This window comes from Crocodylus siamensis, chromosome 1 (genome assembly GCF_052110815.1).
Source record: "Crocodylus siamensis isolate JL-2025a chromosome 1, ASM5211081v1, whole genome shotgun sequence".
Taxonomy (NCBI): Eukaryota; Metazoa; Chordata; order Crocodylia; family Crocodylidae; genus Crocodylus; species Crocodylus siamensis.
This window is the reverse complement of record NC_143395.1, coordinates 11,074,652-11,092,047: the sequence shown is the minus strand read 5'-3', so window position 1 is coordinate 11,092,047 and position 17,396 is coordinate 11,074,652. Positions and strand designations below refer to the sequence as shown.

General features: G+C 43.8%; 1 protein-coding gene across 2 annotated transcripts in view; it reads right to left on the bottom strand.

The window, feature by feature from the left end:
* ATAD2B (ATPase family AAA domain containing 2B) overlaps nucleotides 1-17,396 on the bottom strand; it is a 140,693-nt gene that overhangs the window by 112,897 nt on the left and 10,400 nt on the right. The gene's annotated exons all lie outside the window — the stretch shown is intronic.

The window sequence follows — 17,396 nt, the reverse complement described above, 5'->3', positions numbered from 1 at the left end:
AATCTAAATTAACTTTGATGTTTGATAAATGCAGACACAATGAAGGTTAACTCGCCAATAAAACAGGACACGATGAGCTCAAAACACTTTTTTTCTTTATTTAACAATGCCTCTTCATGATGCCTCTGAACCAATTCTAAAGTTCTCTATAACATAACCCATCCTCCTCATAGACCATGAATAATTCTACTGCCTGTGCTGTATTTGAAACTCAAAATACCCATTTCCTCACCATGCTGTTCAAGTTTTTAAAAAAAGAAATAGCAAGCACCCAAAGCAGTCATTGCCAGAGTTTGAGCAATTTTTGGTTACCAGAGAGTTTGAGCAATTTTTCGTTTTGCATGTTCTGTTAAAAAAAAAAAAAATGTAGTCACTGCAATATATATATTTTTTTTTTGAAAAAGTCTTCCTACTTTACCTCTCCTGACACCCACTGCTTAGTTTTCAAAAACTATCAAAAAGCTATTATTGCATACTACCAGAATACACAGAAAACTGTTGGCTGTTCCATGAGGAAAATGTGAACTAGAGAGAGGCCAAGAGACCCCAACGTAAGTGACAAGTACAGAAGATTTCTCATAATTTCCAAGTACTTCAAAACCTTTATCTTCTCAAACCTTCAAGAAATATGGCAGGACTGTTATTCTCATTTTACAAATAGGGAACTACAACAAACGGATATTAAATGACCTGCCCAAGGCCATGGAGGGACTCCAAAGCAGTGCAGAGACTTAAATCTATTACGCAAAATACTAGATTAAGGTCCTAATCACAATATCACAAAACCACCCTTTTGCTCTGTTTAATAAGATAACTGATCTTTATACAGGTAACATTAATATTTTCCTTCTTCCAGATCTCAAGACTTCTCCTAAATCATCACATAATAAATATGAATTGGTTCATATTTATTATGAACCAATGAGTCCAGGATACGATTGTAAACTGCAGCCGACTAGACGGCCTGGTGGCAACGTGGTAGGGGTACCAGTGGCAGGGTAGCGCCTATAAAATACCATAATATTGCAACTTCTAGAGTTAGGCAAGTATAGGGTGCCCCAAAACCCTAGCCCTGACTGCCTTGTGGATACTCTTTGGTTGGAGAAAGGCTAAGGGACATCACCCTGACAGATAAGCACCCTTGCCGAGGCTTTAGGCAGTCAGCAGCAGCTCTAATCTGTTGCTTTCTGGCAAAAGCTACAACCTTCGAAGCGCTAAGTGTCTGGACTTGGTCTGGCCTTTGGACTCTGTCTCGATGGTCTAAAAGGGGGATGGTAGGCCCAGGACAGCCTCCCCTCCTCCATACTCCTGCCTATGCATACAAAGTGAAGGTCCTGGTGTGCTGGTTACACAGACCTCTTGTGCATACACCATGATCCAGAGGATTGATTGTTTGCAAGAGATAAAGAAGTTATTCTCCTTATTACATGTGTAATAATGTTTAGCTGTAACTTCTTGCAGTTCTACAGCTTTCTCATCCATGAACTTCTGTTCTCCCAGTTCCAAGTATAGCAACCCTGTCTTTGAGATTTTCAATAGACAATACTGCAATACTTGGCACTGGTGAGGCCACTCCTGGAGTCCTGTGTCCAGTTTTGGGCCCCGCCCTACAAAAAGGATGTGGACAAGTTGGAGAGAATCCAGTGGAGGGCAGTGAAAATGGTTAGGGAACTGGGGGACATGATTTATGAGGAGAGGCTGAGGGAACTGGGCTTATTTAGTCTGCAGAAGAAAAGACAAAGGGAATTTGATAGCAGCCTTTAACTGAAGGGTGGTTGCAAAGAGGATGGACCTCAGCTAGTGGTGAGCTAAATAGGGCCCGTGGGCTGTATCTGGCCTGCGGAGGGACTTTGTCCAGCCGACAATGCGTCCCTTGGTCCTGCCTGGTGCTGTCTGGCCCATGGCACATCCTACTCAGAGCATGGAGTGAGGCTGGGGCAGCTCTGCAGGTGGACTGCCCAAGCAATAGTGGCTCCTTCTGCCTACCACCGCCACTGGCCCCACGGTACAGGCAGGGACCCATGCACACAGCCCCAGCCTACACCCAGTCCGCCCCAACAAGAGCAGACCAGCTCCAAACCAGCCAGGACCCATGCACACAGCCTGGACCCTGGACTGTTCCAAACCTGCTCCAGACTGCCTGCCCACGATGAGCAGCAGTGGCCGGGAAGAAGCTGGTGCCTGGCACAGGGAAAAAGCAGCCCCTCCCCGTTGCCACTGCCAGGCCCTTCTTGCAACAACCTCCCGGAGCCTGCACCAGAGCTGCCCTGTGGCTCCTCTCTGCAGCCATCACTGCCACCACCAGGATGCCAAGTGGGGCAGCTTTGGGAGTAGAGCGTAACTTCAGGAAAGCCTGGGCATGGGCTCCAAGCAGATGGAACAAGGGCCTGGCAGCGGTGAGGGAGAGGTGGCCATTTTTCCCCCACACCCAGCAGCAGCTTCTGCCTGGCCACATCGCAGCCACCACTGCTCATCAGCCACCCAGGGCGGGCCAGGAAGTCTCCAGAAAAAGTAGGTCCTTTGTTGATAAAACACAATAATCAAACCATTTGCCTGAGAAGCAATTCTATATCATAAAGGAAGACATATGGCATGGCAACTCACATGGACTGTACAAGTGTCATTCATCAATAGGTTCAAAATAATAATATCCCACAAAGAACAGCATTTAAATATCTGCATGCTATTATTTTTCCTCCTCTCTGCAGAAACTCAAATCATAAAAACAATAGGTTAGCATCACCAAGGTGCTGCACTTCTACAACACGTATTATCTTTACTCTGATTTACGAGCATGTGAATTACTTTAGTCTCCACACTCTCGGGAAGCATTCATAAAGACTGCAAGAGAAACCTTTTCACTGTCCGTACTGGAACTAGCCAAAACAGAAGCTTAAAGAAAACAATGAGACAATTCCAGAGATCTGCAACTGGCAACATAAATAACCCCAGACATTCTGCCAGTGTAGAAAGAAAATAATAATAAAAGTTAGGATAGAGTAGATCACATCTTTTGGGTCACAGAGCAGCTGTCATCAGAACATGGATATACTAGACATGCCATATTGCAACAACAAGACATCCGATATCCTAGATGCCAGGGCTATCGGGCACAAAATGTAATTTTATTTCCATAGAAGCTGATGATGCATCTCCAATTTATCTTCTTGTTTTTATGCCTTGCTTGAAATGGCAAACTGCTAATATACTCAAGGGTAAGATGGCTTAAAACACACTATGATCTCTCACGTATTGGGGAAAAGGGGAGCCTTGGTAGGCAGGTGCAAATGAAAACCAAATACTCCTGTTACTCACCTTAATGATAGTTTGCTGTTAATTCCACACGTGTTTCTGCAACAGCACACCATTCTTATCTGGGTTTTTTGTTCAATTAGTCAGTTCAGTCTAAAGGTCAAGATTCCTGCTGATCGCAGAACCAAGCAGCAAAAGCTGTCAAGGACATCAAGAGATTTACCCTCCAGAGTGATGTCAGGTATTGATTCTTCCACCCCTTGGTATATGATCACCATCTTCTTCTGACTGTCAACCCAAAGCTCTTGTTTTACCCCGAAAATCTTCCCAAGAGACTTTGCAGGGAAAATTCCCTGCGAGCAACCAAGACCACATCATCCACAAACAGGAAATCTCTGAGAACCAGCTCTTTCATCTTGGTTTTTTCCTCTAAACCTTGCGATGTTGAACAAGCCTCCACTGAGTCTGATTCAAAGATAAATGCCATCACTGCTGTCCTTAAATGCATGAAGAAGCAGGAATAAAAAGTAGATATTAAAAAGCACAGGGGCTAAGGCACACCACTGTGTCACCGCATTATTAGGGACCTACCCAAATCACAGTGGAAATTCGCAGCACAGTGATGCCTTTTATCTTACTTTTCGCTGCACCCTCCCCCTGCTGAATGGCCAAGAGGCAAGTAATCCCACACTTCTTGCACCTCTGACACTTAGCGAGAGGGAGAGTAGAGAGGACAGAAGTACACAGCAAAAAGCGAGATTAAAGGCACAACTGCATTGTGAACTTCTGCTGCAATTTAGATAGGTTCTTACCCACTGCTAAGGTCAAAGGCATTTGGTTCTTTGCTTTCATCCACTACAGTTGCCTTCACAACTTGATGTAATGAGTGAACGATGTTCAACAGTTTCGGGAAGACAGCCTAGTTTCTTCAGAACAGTAAAAGGCGCAGTATGTTAACCATACTGAAGGTCTTCATGAGTTCGATGAAGGTCACGTTCAGTGGTATTCATTTCCATCTACACTTCTCTTGCAACTGCTTAGCCAAAAATGTAACAGTGGAGCACCCGAGTGAGCGAAAACTGCGCTGACTTTCAGGATAGATAGTTTCACCTAGAGACTGCAGCCTAGGAAATGACAACTTTTTCAGGGACATCCAACAGGGAGATACCTCTATGATTCTCACAGCTGCTTCTATCCCCCTTGTTTTTATATAATTGTACAAACTGAGCGTCTTTGAAATCTTGCAGTACCACTTCCTCTTTCCAACAGAGAAGTATAACTTCATGGGGCTTTCCAAGCGATTCATTGTTGGCACATTTGTAGACTTCAGCAGGCAAGCAATCGTTGCCAGACGCCTTGTTCCCAGGAGTCAATTTAATGGCTTTCTGCAAGTCTTGTAATATAATCTTTGTCCAAATCCATGATAACTTTGAATTGTGGTAGTCCTTTGAACTATTAGGGTTTGATTTCAGTCTCCCTGGAGTATAAAATTCCATACTGTTCAATCCAACACTCGATTTTTTGTTTGGTTGGTTTTTTTTAAATCAGTGATGACACTTCCATTTAAGTCTTTCAACAGAGCTGTTTTCTTCTCGACTGGACCAACTGAATGATTACATCATATTCTGGCATGGGAACCCAGCAGAAACAGGAAAGCAGGTTTTGCTATTAGAAACAGCTTGTCGTCTTCCTGTGAAAGTCCCATTCCTGTATCTATTCAATTCATGACACTCAAGGTGTGTACACAACAGTTTTCTAACTTTCACACTAACAAAAAAGACAAGAATGTGTTCTACTAACAACTTGAGGAAGAGATTGAGAAAACTCACAAAAGTGAGACCATTATAATACTCCGCAACTTCAACGCAGGAGTTGGATGTAATTGAGAACTGGAATGATATTCTGGGCAAATAAGAATTGGTAATATGAATGAAAATGGCCAGAACTCCATGAAGTCAAAATTTATGTTACCAACACCTATTTCCCCGGGGGGGAGGAAATCACAAGAAAGACATTATGGAAACATCTAAGATCAGGGCACTGACTCCAATTAGACCTAGTATCAACTAAGCACAACCACCCGAAAGAAATCCTGTACACAAGGTCCCATTCACAGTGACACTCACCATGCCTTAGTCTGCTGTAAAGTCAGAATCAATGCCAAAAAGATCCACTGTGGCAAAAGTACCACTTGCCCCGAGACTCAGGCAAACCAAAGGCATAGAAAGATGCAGACTATTCAATGAAGAAGTTGTGAAAGCAAGTTTACCTAACAACTCAGTCACTGAAGCTTTGGAAAGCTTCAAAATTCACTTTTCTTTTTTTTGGGGAGGGTTACAATGCTGCTGTAGCAGTGTTGGGGAAAAGGGGCAAGGAAAGTGCCAACAGGTTTGAAAAGCACTCTGAAACTCTTCTACCACTGGTTGAGAACAAAAGGACTGTGCTAACAAGCTGGTAAAGCAAAACTCTGGCTTGCATCCATAGATACTTCTCAAGCAAATCCCAGGATGTCAATCTCCCACTGTACTCGGCCTTGGTGAGACCACAGCTCAAGTACTGCATCCAGTTCTGTGCTTCGCAATTTAAAGGGTGTGAAGAAGCTTGAGAGAGTCTAGAGAAGAGCCACACACATGATCACAGGGCAAGAGAGCAGGCCTTGTGATGAGAGGCTGAGAGCCATGGGACTCTTCAGCCTGGAAAAGCGTAGGCTCAGGGGGGATCTGGGGGCTGCCTATAAGTATATAAAAGGGTGTACATCAGGATCTGGGGGGAACGCCTGTTCACCAGAGCATCCCAAGGGATGACAAGGTCAAACGGTCACAAACTCCTCCAAAACCATTTCAGGCTAGACATAAGAAGGAACTTCTTTACTGTCTGAGCCCCCAAGGCCTGGAACAGACTGCCTCCAGAAGTGGTGCAGGCACTTACTCCAGACTCCTTTAAGAGACATTTGGACATTTATCCTGCTGGGATACTTTGACCCCAGCTGACTTCCCTGCCCCTGGGGCAGGGATCTGGACTCAATCTTGCAAGGTCCCTTCCAGCCCTAATGTTTATGAAATCTATGAACCATTTGTAAGAAATCTCCCAACATCATAATCCTGGAAAATTTTAGAAAGACTCAAAGAGAACTGCAAAAGGAGGCTAGGAGACGCACCCAAGATTTTTGGAAGAAACTCTGTGATGATATTCACAAAACAGCTGATGCAGGTGATAGCCATGGGCTGTACAAGGGTATCTAATGAGCAACTGGTCCTACTGCTGTAAGGGCTGTTAAAATACATTACAGAGGTCCAATTCTAACTAGCCTAATACTGAATGAAAATACTCCTTACTCAAAATACGGAGAATTAGTTATTTTTCAGAAATAACTAAATCAACAATTTAAATAAATTATTTTGCAGAACTCCTTAAAATGTTAAGTATGCATAATATATCCAACACTGGAAAATGTAATCTTAGAAAATTAACATGAAGAGACTTTTATAGCAAAATTATTTGAAACTTCAGAAATCAGTACTAGAGCTTCCCAAACATGAAATAACCAAGCATGGTATAAAGCAGAAGTGTCAAACATACGGCCCAAGGGCTGGATCTGGCCTGTGAAGCCTCTGTAAGGCTACTGGAAGTTGAGGCCATGGCTATAGAGGACTGTGACTTGCTATAGAACGCAGAGCCTCTGAGGTCTGCTAGACACGGTCCTGCCATCACTGGCCATGGACCAACACCACCAAAGGTCCCAAACCAACCACATTTTCTGGGCCAGATTTGTGGGATTGGAATGAGTCCCAAAGTCTAGATCCAGCCCAGGACTCAGAATTAGTTGGACACACCTAGCACAAGATTAAAATGCCCATGGCCCACTAAGTTCTTCACCAAATTCTGCACCTTAAACATATTACACATTTACATAACTGCAATAATACACTATAATCCACATCTGTACACAGGAGACATAGCAAAAGGTATGTTCTCTGCTTTTACCTAAAGCAGATACCTCAGGCAAGTCGATCCTGAACACTTCCTTTTTAAAATATCAAGAGTTACGCTGTGTAGCACAGGAGAGTTTCAAGGTAAGCTGCAAAACTGGTTTTAAAAGTGGCCAGAGTAGTTAAAGAGAACAATGCAATGGCTGCCTAAGGGGATTCAGTATCATGCTGAAGTGAACAAAACAACACATAACTACGGAAAGGTGCGCTTTTTAAATTTAACATAGGCTACAATAATCCAGAGGTGGTCTTTTATTATTTCTAGACTGTTATTTCCTAAACTATTTTAAATGACTCTTTAAAAAATCCCAGCAACTATCCACATATCAATCTTCTGCCTGTTTAAACTGGAGTCTATGCAAATAATTTGGTGAGATGTGTGCAACTTGACTTTGAGACATTGAAGCTTAATCCAAACACAAGTGCCAGCAAAGCCTGAACTCTCTTTGGTACAAACGATCTAGAGACCTTTCCTCAGCTTGAAAAAATGTGGAATTTACTTTGATTTCCACAGAGGAAATTTAAACTTTTCAATATAAAATTGTAGTTTAATTTGCCAAATAGTAGATGCCCTGCAAGAAACCCTCTACTGAATCAAATCCCATCTAGACCACTGATTAGCATTAGGTCTTCCATACGTCAACCTATGCTACTTTGCGAGCCTTCTAGAAAAGAAAGATGGAGAGACACAAAGATAACTAATCCGAGTGAAATGGGCCAAAGAAAGATTACATTCCAAGATCAACGGGCCCTCAAAGAGTACAAAAATCTCCATTTAATTCATGGTCCAGAATCTACAGTCACTCCCTTGAACATAACCACACTCCACCAAAGTAACTGAATTCCAAGTATTCTACATTCCTTGTTTGACAGAGCAGGAAAGAGTGCTGGGCCAACAAAGCACCAAGCACAGATATAGGCATTAAAATGAAAAACTCAGCACGGAAATAGTAAGAACTAGTGAACTAAACAGCCTTACAGCTACCCGTGGAAACTTAAGCATTGAAGCAAATAGTAACAGAGCTGTCACCAGAATGCACACAATACCAATTAAAATACTGTGGTAGTACCAATGCATTGGTTGAAATAGTACTGAAGTCATACAGTACCGAGACACGGAGCTATCGTTTAAAATGCCAAGGCAAGTGTCAGGCCACGGAGAAAATATAGGCATTGAAACACCAAGAAAACAAGCTCTAAAGAATCTGGATGCACCTGAGGTTCAAAGGTGTTGTACAGCTCTACTGGAAGGAAGAGTCCAGTGATCTTTACTATGATCCATACCTGCTGCAACAGTGTTGGTTCACAGACATATGGGCCTTTGCTGATAGTTCCTTACTTTCAGTTAATAAAGGGGCTAACTAAAAATCACAGAGTAGCATGACCACTTCAGATGCAGGGAGCCGTAAAAGTTTTGCTCTTTACTACTGTACTCAAGAGTAAAGTGAAACTTGACTGATAAGAAGCACTGATCATCTCAAGCTCAGGAACTAAGTTCTAGCAAACAGACTTGTGAAGAGATGATGGTCCAAACTCTCAGCTAATATAACACCACTGAAGGCAATAAAGTAATGGTAGCAAAGAATCTGAGTGTAAAACAGGTCTCCAGGTTTATAATGTATTATTGCTGCTTTGGTATAAGGGAGGAAGAAAATGAAAGAAAGCTGAACTTGCACTATTTTTATAAACATGCATAGTTACAGCATTCTAGCCCATCAGCTTTCAAGTTAAAGCACAGAAAGCCAGCCACTAACACTGTGATTCTCAACCAGGGTGTCTTGAGATCCTTTCAAAAGTGGCATGTAATGTTAGTACTGAGGTGTGCAAATATGATTCACCCAGAGATTCCAAATAGGAATCCAGAGTGTTAAAAACATTCTGACCTGTTGTAGTCTATGTTCTTTGCAACAAAAGAAATAATTCGTCCAAAAAAAATGAGTGAAAGCTAAGAGTTGCCATTTTCTGAGGGGTGCCTCGAGTCTAAAAAGGTTGAGAACCACCATCCTAGCACTTTTTGGCAAGATTAAACATTAAAGGACTCTTGATAACAAGAAAGGTACAACCCTCCTAACCAAGAGAAAAATCAATAAAGCTCTCAAGACAACATTTGGTATATGGCCATCCGGTAGCAAACCAAGAATCCCATACCTTTACTGATTAAGTGTGGTAATAAAGGGAAGGTAGGTTACTCCCTCAAACATGGACATAGGTGCTGCCCTGAACATTTTTTTTCTGGTTGCTCCCCCACTCATCTTCCATTTTACCTAGACTGCGCTACAACCACAAATTCACCCTGACCATACAATCTATATCTAGACATGAAAGATCAACTAGTTTCTAGTAAATGCAAAGGATCATGAATTTAAAGATCATTATTAACATAGACAATGAGTCACAAATGAAAACAAACCTTGACAATGCTAATCAAAACAAAGAGCAGCTCAACAGCTCACAAAATCAGGGATGGAGCACTGCAGCCCGCAGAGCAACAATATAAAGGGGTCACGCAAATCAATCCAATTTTGAAATGAGTGAGTTCTTGCAATTAGGCCATACCTACACATTGGGAATTTCGGAAGAAGATTCCCAATAATACTATTACTAGTTCAGCGGCACTAGAATCTAGATCAGTGGGTAAACTGGGTTAGACTACATTTCTGTCTCCTTATCTATTTTATAAAATACTATGCTACATTCCTTTTCTTATCTTTAATCTGTTACCATCCTCATTGCAGAGAACAATTATTATGGTGCTCTTTTTTTTTTTTAAACAAACTAAACACTGTCGAACTTTGACTACTATTTTGCTCCTTTCAACATCTCTAATAATTCTGCCCTTTTGTACAACTGTCCATCTTCATAACACAAAATTAATTTAAAATTGAAATTTAATAACCAACTGACCCAGCTCAGTTGCCTATTTTAAAGGTCTACCAATTATTTCAGTTACTGCTGTCTTCTTCTGCTTTGCTGGACAAACACTAACTTCTCAAAATTTTACTTCTGTATTAATTAAATGTAACCAGTGAATGTAAACAATAAATCTGTTCTTCCTATTAACACCCAAATGTAATTTTCTCTCTCACTCTCCTCAAAATGCAATATATTCTTAGTCATTAACATCACAGTAAGATCCATATTTTCAAGAACTTTGAAATATCTGGTACCAGTATCTACCTCCTTCTTCAATCTTACTGTGAAATGTATCTTGTGACTAACAAGGCAAGCGTGCAAAGATTAACTGAATTACTTACTATTGAAGATGAGTGTAACAAGTTGGAAAGAAAACAAAGACATGGCTTGCTAAAAAAAATAAAAAAAATAAAATAAAAAAATCTTCCCTCCCCCCCACCACTCCAGGCCAAGTTGTTGCAGTTTTCCCTATTTAGAAGAAAACATACATTGCTTTTCCCCTTGGGTGGGAGGAGTTTGTCTACTAAAAGAAGTAAAACACATGCTGAGAGGTTTATTTGATGAGCATTTTTATGATCACACCAAAAAAGGTATATATTAACTGGCTTTCAAAATGAAGGCTGTATTTCTGTAAATAAAAGCACAAGAGTACTGAACAAAGATCCCAGTACAGTAATTAAACCTAGTACTCTTTACCTGCTCTTAAATACACAGTTAGCATTTTTTTGTGCCTGACTTACGAAGGCATTTCAACTAAACTGTACTAAAATTTACTCTATTTGCAAAAAGCTTACTGGACAGTTTTGGGTTGGGGTGGGGGGAGTTAATGATTTCCAACTGCGCTGTCTTCTAGAAAATCACATCTATTTCTCATTCTTTTCATTAAAAAATTTTTTTAAATCTATCAACATCCACCCACTTCCCTACCACAAACAGGTCTGAGAATGAAGATTCATATTTCTATTTCAAATTCTACAAAAGCAGGATGGTAATATTTAATTCTTTCCATTAATCACAGTTCAAACTACTCTTACTGTTTTGGGTTCAATTTATAATCTTTCCAGGGATGTGGATGTACATAGTGGGCGCATCCACACATGCAAGCACATGTGCTTGCAGCGGCTCAAACAGAAGCGGTGAGATTTTTTGCCTCAGCACACGTGCTCAGACATGCTCTTTGTTGTAGAGGAAACTGCACCACTTGGGGCAAAATAACCCTGCCTGGCTCCCCCCGGATCTGCAACCAGCAGGAGCTAGAGCCAGCAGTATAAAAAGCTGCCCTGTCAAGTAGCTCAGGGCTACTAGCTCTCAGGAGCTTCTGGGGCCCAGCCAATCGGTATCTGGGGACACTACCCCCTGTGCCAGCTGGACTGCTGAAGCAGCCCTGAGAGTTCCCTGCACCATCTACAGAAGTCTGGCAGTGGGGGCTCCTGCCTGGCTGTGACCTGCTGCCACCTGCCAGACCCAGATGGAGACTGCACAGCCAGTAGAGGCTTCTGTCCCTCTGGTCCAGCTGCCAGTGGGCTGTGGTTGCAGGGTGTTGCCCTCTGTGTGGCACTACTGCCACATGTGCCCCCTGCCCAGCCATTACCCAGAAGATGTTCCGGGTGTAGTGGACTGCTTTGAACTGTCAAAGCATGTCCTCCTGGCCCCATTTGGCCAGGAGGTCAGCCACGGCCAGCTGGGTCCAACATGCTAGCTCTGAGCAGGCAGGGCCCTGCCACTGGCATCCCTCACAGGAATTCTGGTGTTCCCTATTGGAAAACTGAAAAATCCCTGATAAAAAAATCCAAAAGTCACTCTGTAAAATACCCCCAAATCCATGTTCCTCCACAAGTAAAACAAAAGACCGCTATAAAGAGACAGAGATCAGTTGGACGTTTTATTGATATATCTACAGTGTTAAAGCATGTTTCTTATCATAATAATAAAGTGAACTCTAAATAAATACATATTTTGCTGCCCTTCCACAGGGGCTACGCCCCCCCCCCTTCAAGGCCCACATGCCCCCTCCCAGCCCCCCCCCCCGACTGCTACCCCACAATTGCTACCCCACCTGGCCCCATCCCCCACCAGCTGCTGCAGTGCCCCCAATAGCTGCCCCATCCAGCCCCACCCCTAGACCCCACCCAATGGCTGCCCCACCCCACCATTTGTACCCCCAGGTCCCCACAGCACCAGGCACCTTCACTTTAAAGAAGAAAATAATAAAGAAAAAAACCACGGAAAAAAGTTTGCACCCGCCATGGTCCCTTCCCCACTCCTCCAGCCCCCCACCCCCCAACCCCTTACTCACCAGCACTGGAGCCCTGGTGCTGAACACACGGCCTGGACGGCCACGCGTTTCAGCACCAGGGCAGGGGGCCAACCATAGAGACGCTCTGGCAGCCAGAGTGTCTCCATGGAGGACCCAGCTTCCAGTTGCCTCAGGGCATGGTCCGGGACCGTACCCCACCCCGCTTTTTTGAACTTCAATTTTTTTATCCAGGGGTCTCATTTTCTCCCCATACTGCAAGTCTGTAGCACAGGGAACATTTTTTCATTCCCGCATGTGCCTGTTGCCCCTTCTCAAAGGGGTTTGAGACAGGGCAAGAGGCATGCGTGCGCTCTTCTGGATGCACCCAGTGAGGCTGTAGGAGGATTCAATCAAATGACCTGAATTAAATTCCAGGTTTTAATGCTGGCCTGCTAGGCAATCTCTTTATGGCTTATCTTGTAAACAAGGAAAATTATACCAACTTTTATAACTCATTTGATAAAAGTAAGGTATTATTGTTACTACTACTACATTTCAAGACAGCCATGCTAACAGAAAGGTTCCATACTTTTCCTGAAGTGTTTTGGTTTTTGTCTTCATGTGCTTCTATGTTCTCTGTTGCTAACTAGATCAAGCCAGATTTCCACTGAGACTATGACAGTAGTGGCTTCTACCTGTAAACTGTTAAATCCTTTCAAAGCCTCTTTCAGTTGCTTTTGTAAGTTTTATGCTTTGTTTTAGTCTCCTTTTTTGCAAAAAGCTTTGATTAAAGTCCTTACCATGCCAAATACAAAATTAAACATGCTTGTGATTGTTAATGTGCTGGGATTAAACTATCTTATTAAGAACTCCATCAAGTGTCTTGGAAAAAGCAGGGGCACTGAGCATACCTTGTCCCATTTAACCAACCATGAAGGTTAAGTGATTGCCAGAGTATTAGTCATCCTCTACAGCAGGGGGGGCTAACCTTTTCAGCAGGCATACCAGAAATTTGCCCCTTACCCCCTCCATACCACTCTGATCCCCTTCCCTTGCTCAATCTGACGCTCTGCTCCTTATACTCTGAACTCCCTGCCCGGTCCTCTCCTCTGCTTTCAGCCCCGTGCTCCCTGCTCAATCTCCTGCTGTGCTTCCTACCTCATCAGCTGCTGTACTGCCTGCCTCTCCCCCACCCCCCCAGGTGCCGCACACGCTGCCAATGCCACTTGCACTGCAGGTTGGCCACCCCTCTGTACAGTATACTGTAAAATCGTTTAAGGGATTGCTTCTCTCTCAGTAAGGTTTGAACAGTATGCCATACACCCAAACATCAACATTTTAAGAAGACTGTACCCAAGAGCACTCTCTTCGCTTACATTTTAATTGCATTATCCAAGCAATTATTTTATTCTCATATTCCTCTGGGTTCTCAGATGACATGTTCAGCTACTTGGATATAATACTCTGTGTTCTTCTTTTTATGCACGATAATTAATGTTAAGTGGGAACACAGTTCTCCCAGTATGGATGTTTGTGGCCATTACCTTGCACTCAATGTTAAGCATCTTCAGTAATGCTGATGACTATATCCACTCTTCAAATCTTCCTCTATTTCTTAATTTAAAGAATCCAATAGCAAGTTTATGTTCATCTGCAGGTGCATGTTCAAGTGACATTACTTCAGTCATTTTTTAAATTGCTCCTTCTGAGGAACAATGCCATATTTGACCCAAATGAGGGTCACAGGGGCAATACCAGCAGTGCCACACAGAAAAGAAGAGCCATACCACATGCCTGGAGCTCCCCCACCCCCGGAAGCCAGGACTGCACAATATCAGAATTAAGGATAACAAAAAGTCCTTTTTCAAATACATAGGGAGTAAGAAGGCACCAGGTAATGTGGGGCCCCTACAGGACAGACTTGGCCATCTGGTGATTGCAGCAAAGGAAAAAGCTGATCTCTTCAATTAGTTCTTTGCCTCCATATTTCTGAGCACAGAATCGGGACAACTCTCCCATTAGGATTACAGACAGGCTCAGGGAACACGATGCCATGCCTAGGGTCAGGGACGATCTAGCTGAGGAACTTCTGGAGGGACTGGACATGTTTAAATCAGCAGGTCCGGATGCTCCTCATCCAAGGGTACTGGGTGAATTGGCAAAGGTCATAGCAGGGCCCCTGGCACAGCTGTATGAGTGCTCATGGTGCTCTGGCCTGGTCCCAGAGGACTAGAAAAGGGCCAATTTACAAGAAGGGGAGAAAGGAGGACACAGGTAACTATAGGCCAGTTAGTCTCACCTCAGTCCTTGGGAAGACCTTTAAGAAAATCATCAAAGAGCACTATCTGCAGGGGCCCAGCATGGCAGGTAATACTCAGGGGCAACCAACATGGATTCATTGAGGACAGATCCTGCCCACCTATCCTTGTTTCCTTTTATGACCAGGTCACAAAGTCCTTGGATGCAGACAGAGGTGGATGTTGTCTACCTGGACTTCAAGAAGGCCTCTGACACTGTTTCTCACCCCATTCTCATAGAAAAACTAGGCGACTGAGGCACTGATGCCTACATAGTCAGATGGTTGGCAAATTGGCTCGATGGTCGCACCCAGACAGTGGTGGTGGACAGGTCATTTTCAACCCAGAGGGATATAGGCAGTGGAGTTCCCCAGGGCTCGGCCCTCAGACCTGTGCTATTCAACATCTTTATCAGCGACTTGGAGGTGGGTGTGGAAAGCACACTGTCCAAATTCAGTGACAATACAAAGATGTGGGGAGAGGTGGGCACACTGGAAGGGAGGGACAGAATCTAACTAGATCTAGACAGGTTACAGAGGTGGGCAGATGAGAATAGGATGGAATTCAACGAAGACAAGTGCAAGGTGCTGCATCTAGGGAGAAGGACCCAGCAACACACCTGTAGGCTGGGGAACACCTTTCTCAACCATACAGTAGCTGAAAGGGATCTTGGAATCATGGTAGACTCCAGGATGGACACAAACCACCAATGCAAGGAAGCGGTCAGTAAGGCTAACTGCACTTTGTCATGCAAACACCGATGCATCACAAGCAGGTCCAGGGAGGTGATCCTTCCCATCTACATGACATTGGTCAGGCCGCAGTTGGAGTATTGCGTCCAGTTCTGGATGCCGCACTTCAAGAGGGATGTGGCTAACCTTGAGAGGGGGTCCAGAGGAGGGCCACTCACACGGTCAGGAGGCAGCAGGCCAGACCCTACGAAGACAGACTAAAGGGCCTGAATCTACTCAGCCTCCACAAGAGAAGACCGAGAGGGGATCTGGTGACCATCTAGAAATTCACCAAGGGGGACCAGAGGAAAATAGGTGAGGCTCTGTTCCCCCGGGCACCACCTGGGATAACAAGGAATAATGACCACAAATTGACTGAGAGCAAGTTCAGGCTTGATATCAGGAGGCATTACTTTATGGTTAGGACTGCCAGGCTCTGGAATGGGATCCCAAGGGAAGTCGTGCTCTCCCCTACTTGGGGCTCTTCAGGAAGAGGTTGGAAAGATATCTGGCTGGGGTATTATGATCCCAGCACTCGTTCCTGCCCAGGGCAGGAGGTCAGACTTCACGATCTGTTTAGGTCCCTTCCGACCCTAGAAACTATGAAATTATGGCCACAACCAGACAGGCAGATGCACACGCTTGCAGCAATACAAATAGTAGCGACACAGATTTGTGCCGCTACTTTGTACCTCAGTGTACGTCCCTCTGCACATGTGCTTTGTTGTGGGACACATCGTCCAGCTTTGGGAAAATTGCCCTTGCCCAGCTCCTCCCAGCTCCTGGCCCATTGGAGTGGCAGGAGCACAAATGGAGCAGTAGAGATGCACTGGCCAGCAGCTACTACATCTCACTGCAGGACCAAGCCTCCATTTGTTCCAGTGGCACATACTCTTTTTGTGTGCTTTGCAACATTTCCCCCCACTGGCATTTTTTTGCTACTAGGAAATCCAAGTACCAAGTTTTCCCCCATGCTGCATATTTGCAATGGAGGGAACATTTTAATGTTCCACGTGTGCGATTTGTGGTACCACAAGTTTGGATGCGGACTATGATAACTTTCATGTAATAAACAATTCATGTCTTTGCACCTAGGAAAGACCCCCAGGCCTTAGTGACTGAACAGTGCAATGGCTTGGAATTACCATTTGAGTTGTTTGCTCATCTCCCATGCAGACATGCTCTGAGGCTCTGCCAAATGCCTGGCTAGTCAAACCACTGAGGGAAGAAACATGCTATATTGAATTAGCAAACTCCATCTAAAAGGATGCACACATTCTACTGGCCTTAATAATATCAGTAAAGATATCTGCTCTGGCAAACATGAACCTGGAAGGGGGGGGAAGCAAGGGAGAGGGAGCCCAGATGTTATATATATAATTTACCCCCTGCCAAAAAAAAAAAAAAAAGAGAGCAGTGATATATGTGAATATCCAAATAAGTAGTTGTACTTAAGCCTGCTTGGAGAGCTGGGTTTTGTCTCTCTAGGTACAGGGGAGGGTGGAGTCCCTCAGCACAGAGGCTGAGTCAAGAAGCTGACAGGAAGACCTACAGCAGCCTCTGGCAGGAAAGTCAGAGACACAAGCTACTTTTTAACTTGCTGCAGCTGGCTAGAGACAGCATCCTTGGGTTTAAAGTACAGGATAAAAACGGGTTATTGTTCTGATATTTTCTTTTGTTTATTCTTTTATCTCTGTCTAAACATGGTTACTGATTTTTTTATGCTTGTTCTTATTTTTTATAATACACCATTTTTATATTCTTTTTACCCCTTGTTGTCAGTGTGAATTGTGATTCTAGAGCATCTGACTGTACAGGCTTGCCCATTCTATGGAAAGAAGGATCCAACTTTTCCTCTGAGTGCAAAAAAAAACAAACAAGAGCGCGACTCTTCTAGCTAGCAAAATCCCATCAGCTAAGTGCTAGCAAACCCTGGGTGATAAAGGTGATACAGAGCCTGTGGCAACACAAGTCAAGG